The sequence below is a fragment of the Bactrocera neohumeralis genome, unplaced genomic scaffold (genome assembly GCF_024586455.1).
Source record: "Bactrocera neohumeralis isolate Rockhampton unplaced genomic scaffold, APGP_CSIRO_Bneo_wtdbg2-racon-allhic-juicebox.fasta_v2 ctg2443, whole genome shotgun sequence".
NCBI lineage: Eukaryota > Metazoa > Arthropoda > Insecta > Diptera > Tephritidae > Bactrocera > Bactrocera neohumeralis.
This window is the reverse complement of record NW_026090152.1, coordinates 9059-19626: the sequence shown is the minus strand read 5'-3', so window position 1 is coordinate 19626 and position 10568 is coordinate 9059. Positions and strand designations below refer to the sequence as shown.

General features: G+C 35.9%; 1 long non-coding RNA gene across 1 annotated transcript; it reads left to right on the top strand.

The window, feature by feature from the left end:
* Window positions 1-507: 507 nt before the first annotated feature.
* On the top strand, window positions 508-7436 carry LOC126766762 (uncharacterized). The gene is made up of 2 exons (XR_007668951.1): window positions 508-572; window positions 5636-7436. It is a non-coding gene; the product is annotated as an uncharacterized LOC126766762 (long non-coding RNA).
* The last annotated feature ends 3132 nt before the right edge of the window (window positions 7437-10568 follow it).

Here is a 10568-nt window from a genome sequence, read left to right as displayed (position 1 = left end):
CGACACATATTAACAAACGTTAAGACACGCATACTATTACACCAACATTCTTTAGCGCAACATAACACCTCATTATGTTTATGTTAAGGCATAGGCATCGAACTAATAAAGTCGCTGACGTTGCGGCATGTGTAACTCCAGACTATAGGAACGGACGGCCAGCAACACAAATTTAGCAAAACGGTGGGAACCACAGAATCAGCACTTTTGGTCACGTAGCAGTAGCGACAGATTTAGGGCTTTGTGTTTGATTAACTGGCGCCCGAGCAGGGACCAGCGTGTCGGAAAGTAAATAACCTGAAAATCAAGAAGTAAGGTTTCGCGATTGCCGTAACAAATAATATAACAGCCCGAAAATCAAAAAAGTACGGCTCCGCGAGTTTGTGAAAAGTGAAAAAGGTCTGAATGGCAAAAGTAAGACCCTACGCGGGATAAGAAAAAGGCGAGCGGATACTTAGCGACAAGGAGGACTGACCGATAATAACGTCTAAGGACCCCAGTAGAGCAGGAAAAGGATCATCTGGAAACGTTTAACAACTCAGAGCCCCAGCGCTGGACATGATTAGCTTATTGTAAGTTTATCCTTAATATCTCTTTGTAATTGTGAATGATTGTGAAAAGAATAACGTAAAGTAAAAAAAAACAAAAAAAAAAAAAGTTATTTAAGCATTGTGAAATCAAAAAATACTGTAACGACATAAAAATATAGTAAAATTAATGGAATAATTCCAAATTTTAAAATACTAATTAGTTAAAAATTTATATTGTGCGAAGTTATTAAAACTAAAGAAAGCGGAACTCTTCCCGCAGTAAGAATGTTGATTGTAAAATTCTATTGAAAAGAAAATTATTATTTTTTTAGAAATCGAAAACAAAATATTGTTTATAAATTTTATTGGAAACAAAGTTATTGATATTAAAGAAATCGGCTACCTAGACGATAATATTTATTGGGAAAAAATTCTAGCGAAGAAGAAAAAACGTAAATCGAACGCCTTAATAAATAAAAATATTAGTTATAAATTTTATCGAAAAGAAAATTCATTAATACGAAGGAAATTGTAAAACCCGGTTTTTACTTAATTGTGAAGTTTAAAAAAATATAATATAAAAAAATGGAGGAAGATTTAGTTAAACAGTTAAACCAGATTAGACTAAATGAAAACCCAAATACCGAACCTTTTACCTCCCAATCCGTACCCATGAATAACGCATTTATACGAGAGATAGCACAACAAGTCGCGAACCACATGACCAACAACCCAGACTCAGAGTACAGGGACTATCGCATGACAGTGAATACCACTAACGTGAATGAAATTGACAGAATACCGGACATGGTCAAATGCCTAAGGGAATTTTCCGGACGTCCTGGAGAATTCAATTCTTGGCGCAAATCCGTAGACAGAATTCTAGAAGTTTACAAAAACTTCCAGGACACGCCAAGATACTTCGGAATCCTACATACCATACGGCATAAGATTGTCGGCGATGCCGATACGGCTTTGGAGTCTTATCGAACTCCACTGGACTGGACACAAATTAAAAAATGTCTGATGCTTCATTACGCAGACAAACGAGATATCGGTACCCTCGAGTACCAACTGACAACACTGGCTCAGCGCCACGATGATATTCCCACTTTTTACCAAAGGGTTTATCAGCATCTCTCCCTGATATTAGATAAAATCGCTTGTCTCGATATGAATGAAGAATCTATTAAAACTATGGCACATTCTTATCGAGAAAAAGCCCTGGATACATTTATTCGCGGACTTAATGGAGACCTTCCCCGCCTCCTTAGCATACGTGAACCAACATCCTTGCCGCAGGCGTTGCATTTATGTCAAAAATTAGAAAATATGACGTTCAGAATGTATCATGCACATAACGTGCAGAAACCCAGCCATCCACCACCGCGACCTCCTCGACAGAACATGGCATTTAACCACAACAGGCCCTTTTATCCTGAGCTTACATATTTTTCTGGATCTAGGCAGAATCCCGGACTAAGGACAAACTCTTTCAATCGACCATTGAATCACTACCCACAAATCGCATCTCAAAATTACCGCCCTCAACAACAGGCTGTTTTACCTAACAATTATAACTATAATAGATATAATCATCCCCAAAATAACCAAGGGTTCCGGCCGAATGCTCCAGGATTTGGTAACCAACCAAAATGTTATAATAATAATAGACCCAATCTACCTCAAAAACCGCCCATACCAATCTAGATCTATACAGTCCTGAAATGTCAATTATCAAAACCACCCCAATACCAACCAAAATAATTACAATGCACAGAAGCGACCACTTTCTGCACAACAAGTCCACTCACCGAATAAAATACAAAGAAATTTTTATGAGGATACCGAACCGGCAGGAAGCAACTACCAAATACCAGCAGATCCCAATCAAATTTTTGGAAGCAGTACCTACCCTAACGAATACATTGAAGGAAACAAACCAAATCATCTAATGGAAGGAAATATTAATTTCATTAATAATAACGAACAGCAACAGGACGATCAAGACTATTACGTACCCGATACGATCCATTGTTTAGACTAACGCCGTCCTCACTACCTTATTACGAATTCGTGACAAGGAGTGGAGACGCTCTAGATTTTCTCATAGATACAGGATCTAACAAAAATTATATACAATCTACTAGGATCAGGAATCCTATACCAAATAAAAAATCGTTTAAAGTCAATTCAGTGGCTGGATCCATAGAAATTACGCACCACACCTTTATAGACATATTTGGACCCCACGTTGGGAAGATAAAATTCTTCATCTTGCCTACATTAAAATCATTCCACGGGATAGTTGGTAATGATACTTTAAGGCAATTACAAGCCACCATCCACACCGATAAAAACATTATGACAATTTTTCCCAATCTAGCAATTCGTCTAAAACAACGAGTGTCCCAGGAAGTCAATAATGCTGAAATACAGTTGCCCCATCTCTCTGAACAACAGCGACGAAAAATAAATAACATAATTGAGGAATGCCCTAACCTTTTCGCAGACCCGGACGAAAAACTCACCTACACGACAACGGTGAAGGGAGAGATTAGGACAGTTAGTGAAACCCCAGTATACTCGAAACCATATCCTTATCCAATGGCTTTAAAGGAAGAAATCGAACGTCAAATTGAAGAACTCCTTGCCAATGGAATTATAAGGCAATCAAAATCCCCATACAACTACCCCGTTTGGATAGTCGATAAAAAAAATGGATGCTTCCAGCGAAAAGAAGTATCGCATGGTCATCGACTACAGGAAACTCAACTCAATTACCATTCCAGACAGATATCCTATTCCTGAGATCAATGAAGTCCTTTCAAACCTTGGAAATAACAAAATATTTGCAGTTATAGACTTAAAAAGCGGATTTCATCAAATATCCCTCCGTGAAACAGACATAGAGAAAACGGCATTTTCCGTAAATAACGGAAAATACGAATTTCTCCGATTGCCCTTTGGGCTTAAAAATGCCCCGTCCACATTCCAAAGAGCACTAGACGATATCCTCCGTGAACATATTGGAACTCGCTGTTACGTATACACTGACGACGTTATTATATTCGGAAGAGACGACGAGGATCATTTAAGAAATTTAGAAAGGGTTTTCGAAACGTTGGAAAGAGCCAACATGAAAATCCAACTGGATAAACGTGAATTTGCAAAGAAGGAAGTAGAATTCTTGGGATATGTAGTCAGCCCTGAAGGAATAAAAACAAACCCCAAAAAGGTAGAAGCAATAGCTCAATTCCCAGTTCCGCGCAACCTAAAAGAGTTAAGGTCATTTTTAGGAATGTCGGGATATCACAGACGATTTATTAAGGACTACTCTAAGTTATCCAAGCCCCTTACAGCACTTCTCCGAGGAGAAGCCGGTAACGTCCCTAAAAACAAACCTAGGAAAATGGAAGTAAGACTAGATGACGAAGCGTTAAGAGCATTCAATAAAATTAAAAGCACATTAATATCAAAAGACATCGTTCTTGCGCACCCAAACTTTGAAAAAGACTTCGAACTGACTACCGACGCCTCTGACTATGCCATAGGCGGTGTGTTATCACAGGATAACAGACCGATAGCTTTCATATCAAGAACCCTTAGTAAAACGGAGGAACACTACGCTACTAACGAAAAGGAAATGTTGTCCATAATATGGGCACTCAACACATTAAGAAGTTACCTCTATAAAAATAATAACTGATCACCAACCGCTTACATATGCCCTTAGCCATAAAAATTCTAACAGTAAGATGAAACGTTGGAAATCAATATTAGAGGAATATAATCATGAATTAGTTTACCAACCCGGAAAATCAAACGTAATGGCAGACGCACTATCATGGATATCGAACCAAGTAAACTCACTTACACCCACTATCCATAGTGACGATAGTTCAAGTCACAATTTAATACCTTGTGCAGAGGTACCCATAAACGTTTTCAAAAATCAAATATTCCTTAAACTAGACGAAACACCCTCATACCAATTCAAAATAACTTTTCCGACCATGCACCGACATATAATTAAAGAACCCAATTTTAATGAACAGAACCTTACTGCGTTGTTTAGAAGATATTTAAATCCGTCCGTTATTAACGGAATACACACAGACGAAAGAACGATGGGCTTGATTCAAAATATTTACCCTCAAAACTTCTGCAATTATAAATGCAGATACACTCAGAAATTAGTAGACGACATTTGCAGCGACCAGGAGCAGGAAAATATTATACTAAAAGAACATTCAAGAGCCCATAGGAATGCAACCGAAAACAAAAAACAAATTCTAGAGAAAAGCTACTTCCCTGCGATGATGAACAAAATTAAGCGAATAAAAGCCAATTGCACAACATGTAAGGAGAATAAATACGAAAGACATCCTAATCAGCCAATATTAGCACCAACACCGCTACCCACATTTCCAGGACACACCGTACACGTTGATTTTTATTTGACCGAAGGTATGGTAGTTATGACCGCATTGGACAAATTTAGTAAATACGCTATAACAAAAATATTGAGTAGCAGAGCGATAGACAATGTCAGAAGACCCTTAAGAGACGTAATATTCTTTTTCGGTGTACCAAAGCCAATGGTAATGGATAACGAACCAGCGTTTAATTCCACCTCAATTAAATTTATGCTAAAAGCTATGCTATCAAGCCGAAATAATGCGATGTATCAAGAATAATGGAGGCCACAGAAATTTCGAAGAGCTATTAGAAAGAGCAGTTTCAGAGTATAACCATACCATCCACTCGGTGACGAGGAAAAGGCCAGTAGATATATTTTTTGGTAGGAATGTGACACATACTCCCGGGGATATCGAAAAAACAAGACAAGATAACTTACAAAAATTAGCGTAAAAGCAGAGAAAGGATATCGATTATCACAACAAAAAAAGACACACAACAAAAACATATTTGCCAGGACAGGTAATTTACGTTAAGAAAAATAGAAGATTAGGAACTAAAAGCAAACCATACTGTAAGGAAATAGTTAAGGAGGATAGAAATAGTACAGTCCTTACCGGAAAAGGACAAATTATACATAAAACAGGATACGTAACTGATGAAAACTGAATTTTTTTTTTCAGATTTCTCTTACCACTATGCCTCGCGGAGGTACAAATCATAGACTATTCGAATTCCCAATTAGTGACTATAGAAAAAGGATCGGCCAGATTGCAGACAGGAACGTTTAGAATAATCCATGAAATCGACATTGACAAATATACGGAAGTCCTCGAACATATCGAAATGACGACGAAAACGGACGCATTTCATAGAAATCCCAACTATCCTTTTATTACTCTACTAATATCCCAGATTAAAGCTCATATCAAATTTAAGAATTGTAAGAAAATCAAAAAGGTCATTAAATTTTTTAGGCAGTGCGTGGAAATGGATTGCAGTAATTTCAGACCACGAAGACTACGAAATAGTGTTAAACAAATTAAATAACGTTCTAGAAAATAACAATAATCAAGTTCTAATTAACAAGCTAACGATAGAAAAAGTAAACGATATTACAAACATAACAAATCATATTATTAAAGAGTTGGAAAATGACAAAAGCAAAGAAATAGAATCATTTTTGAAATTAAAGTATAAATTAGAAATTATAAAAGAAGAGGTCGTAAATATTGCGTACGCAATACATTGGGCAAAAGCCAATATAATCAACTCCTACACCATGTCAAGCGAAGAAGCGGACATCGCCAAGAAAATTTTTGAAAAAGATGACATTCCATTCATAAATTTAGACGAAGCTTTAGAATTTTCTGAAATAAAAATAGCAACCGATGGAAAAATAATAATTTGCAAAACAATAGATATTAGAGCAGTGAAGAGGAATGGCAAGATCAATAAAATAAATTTTAACTCAATTCTTAGCTGTGAAAAGAATATTTTCGGAATAAAAAACAATTGTAAACAATATAATTCTTTGCAAATATGTTTAAGAAGTAACTTAGTAAATTTAAGTAATGACTATTGCATAAGTAATCTCCTAAGGAGTCGTTTGTCAAACTGTACAGTGACCAACAGCCAACACATTTTAGACTACGAAGAATTGTCACCAGGAATACTATTTCTAAACAATTTTAAAGGAGAAATCATAATAAACGAGGACCTTACGATCCTGAATGGTACTTTTATAATTCACTACCATAATGCTACAATCAAGATCAATGAGAAGATATTTTTCAATGCACAAAGATCGACAAATAAGCCCCTACCTGCCCTACTCCAACCACCCTCAACATCAAACAGAAGCGAGGAAATACTTTCCTTAGAGATGCTGAAGCAACTAAATATCGATAATACAAAAGAAATAAGCCTTACACAATCAGCAAACCAACTTAAATATACCGCAAATATTATTTTAACCGTCATATTGTTAATCATTATCATATACTTAACAAAATCCGTTCTATCACCCAAGGAGGACAAACAAAAACGGTCCATCGATCTAACAGAAACCGCAGTCGAAGGACTTAACCAGATCTTCAATAAGCCTAAAGGTCCAAACGAGGACGTTTGAATCTCAGGGGGGGGCCTGTTAGCACGACACATATTAACAAACGTTAAGACACGCATACTATTACACCAACATTCTTTAGCGCAACATAATTATGTTTATGTTAAGGCATAGGCATTGAACTAATAAAGTCGCTGACGTTGCGGCATGTGTAACTCCAGACTATAGGAACGGACGGCCAGCAACAGAAATTTAGCAAAACGGTGGGAACCACAGAATCAGCACATTTGGTCACGTAGCAGTAGCGACAGATTTAGGGCTAGCATTAAGAATGATAAAATGTTAAGTTTAGTTTTTAGTTGGAGTTGAAGTAATAAAGGAGCATAGCTCCCACAAATATATTTTTTTAAAATCAATCTTTGTGTTTGATTAACTTATAAACATTGGTATTATAACTTCGTTTTATTATAATGTGTAAATAATTCAGACTCGTGGCCAAATGTTTTGGGAGGTCGACTGCCAGGTGAATTCAGATGCATTTTTTTAAAACAACTTCCGAATGAAGCGCAATTCTTTTTATTAAATTGTGTATTAAGGTTGGTAATCTTAAGTAATTGCTCAAGAAAAAAATACGTTATTTCTTCAAGTAATTTTGACAGCTGGTTACGCATTGTGAATGATCCACACTAGAAGAGCAAGAGAGAATAAACAAGCTTTGTGTGTAATATGTATGTATGCATGTGTATAGTAACATAAATATTTTCATCGCGATTTAAGGAATGTGGATGAAGATTGGTAGGTTTTATACATAATTTCAAAATGAACTATACTTCATAATAATGATTTTAACTAATTTAGGATGAATTTAACGATTACTTTGAATTTCATTCAAGAAACATTTGTTGATTTCATGTTTTTTCGCAAAACCAGGTTTGCCATATTCGCATTTTATTGGAAAAATGTATTAAAAAGTAGTACTAGATTTCTTTAGAGCTGCATACTAGCACAAGAAAATTTACCGCAGGAAAGTTTCTTGACCGTTTCTTAAGCGTTTTTTTATATGAAGTTTTACATTTCTTGAGAGCTGGATACTAAGCTTTATGTTGAAAAGTTTGGAGAAGAAAAACACTAACTACCGGAAAGCAATTCAGTTAGAGAAACGCATTGCTATTGCTTTATATGCGCTTGGCTCTTCTACAGAATACCGAACAATTGGAAATATGTTCGGAATTGGTAAAAGCACTGTCTGCTCCATTCTAATTGATTTCTGCCATGAAGTCTGGCGTTGTTTGTGGTCTTTGTATTTGAAGAAATTCCCAATGAACGCAATCCAATTGCGCGAGTATTTAAATGGTTTTGAGTCATTGGGTTTCCCTCAAGTGTTAGGAGCTATAGGTAATAAGTTAAATTTTTTACATTGGACTTTTTATATATTTTTAAGTTTTAGATGGTTGTCATATAGAAGTTCGCCCAGCTGCAGAAGATGCTGTTGACTACTACAATTACAAAGGCTGGTATTCCACAGTTCTTTTGGCTTTAGTAGATGCAAGGTAAGTTTTTTCATGAAGCTCGTTTAAACACCTAATGTATATCTTTAAGGTTATAGATGTCGCTTTGTATACGTTGGTGGTCCAGGCCGTTGTAATGACTCTTCAATATTTGAGGGTTCATCTTTAAAAAGCGAGTTGGCACAATCTACTATATTTAAAGATATGAGTAGACAAATATCGTCAGTTAGTGTTGCAGTCGTTTTGTTAGGCGACTCTGCGTTCAAATTTGATGAACCTTTGATGAAACCGTACCCATTTTGTGTAAACCAACCTTTAGATAAAAAAAATTCAACTATTTACTCTCGAAATGCCGAAGAGTGGTAGAGGATGCTTTCGGTCATTTAAAGGGAAGGTTTAGACGCGTTAGAAAAGGCTTGGATAACCACATGGCCAGCACGAGAATTGTCATAAAAGCGTGCTGCGTTTTGCACAACCTTTTAAATGAGGAAAATGATGAAATTAATTAAAAGTGGATTGCAGCACAACAAATCGAAAACGAATCTCGGCAATTGCCAGAAGACGTCTCTAACATTTGTGGAAATGTTAACACAAGAGCAGAGGAAATAAGACAAGCGTTCGTTTCGTATTTCGGTGAGTTATTACATTCAACTTGAAAATATTATTAAATCTCAACCGATCCATACTTACATATCTCATAATTCAATTCCAGTACAAAAAAAAACAGATATTTCTATATTTTATATATGTTTCATATATATTTTCGTATTCATTTATTTTTATTTACATATATATTTTCATATTCATTCACATATTTAAATTCATTTACCATTTTCGTATTCATTCATATATGTATATCTTAAAACTAATACGTAAACAAATTTTTTAAATCTATTTTTGGCGACGAAGGAAGTCGATGAAAGCGGTCTTCACTTCTTTTGAATCGTTTATGTATGTTTGTAGGAGAGAAAGACACTTTTCATCATCTTCCGTCATCGCCTCAGTCGCGTTTATTAAGTCCTCCTTAATTTCCTCCAATATTGTTATTGCCAATTTTTTCTTTCTTGCAGCATCGCTTGACGATAGCCGAGCGCAACCATATGACGTAGAAGGACCATCGCCGATGGCGGTAATTTCCTTTAATTTCATCCGTATATTGAGAAACTAGTAGTTTTTCAATACCTGTTTAATATTCTCTCAGATGGAGCGATGTGCCATTACCAGTATTTCGTTTTGATCGTCTTAGTTAATATCATTAACTTGTTTTACATTGTGATGAAATTTTGTTGACGGGAATGTCCGAACAGTCTCATCCTCAATTTTGCGCAAAGTGAGCAAACTGCAATGAATAGCTTTATACCATGTTCAGACCGACACTTAATCACACGATTTCGGCTGTTGAGTAGTTTATCCCACTAATCTTATAAATTTATCAAGATTTCGCCACACAAAAATGATAGTTCGAAATCACTTCGGAGTGATTTGAAACTGATGCACGCTAAATATCTCTGTGCGACTCTGATTTTGCGCCATCTACTTGTCCGCATTGGAAATCTATTACATTATCACAGCTGCTTTAGACACTACAAAGGGGAAAAAAATGTAAACAAACATTTTTTTTTAAAGCAATGAATCTAATTTCACTTGAAAATCGACTTCCCAAATGAAAAAATGCGTCGATTATTTCCATTATATGGAAAATATTTAAAAGAATACGGCTTTTATTACAAAATACTATATGACAATGTTTTCTTTTGATAAATATTGAGCGATGTGAATTCTTGAATGGCCAAAACAGCTGTTTTTTTTATCTTTTTAACGGCAGTGAGAACGGGCTGATTACAATAATCCCAAAAAGGTCATAAAAAAACTAACACATACAAACGCCAAACCCTTTGAGGGTTTTACTGTACTGACCTAGTACCATCATCCTGACTTGGAATTTCTCACCCCCCAGATTAGCTGTTGTACTGTGAAATTTAAAAGGTCCGTGGCAACCCTAAAGTATTGTGGCAACCCCAAATGCAACTCTGCAAAAAG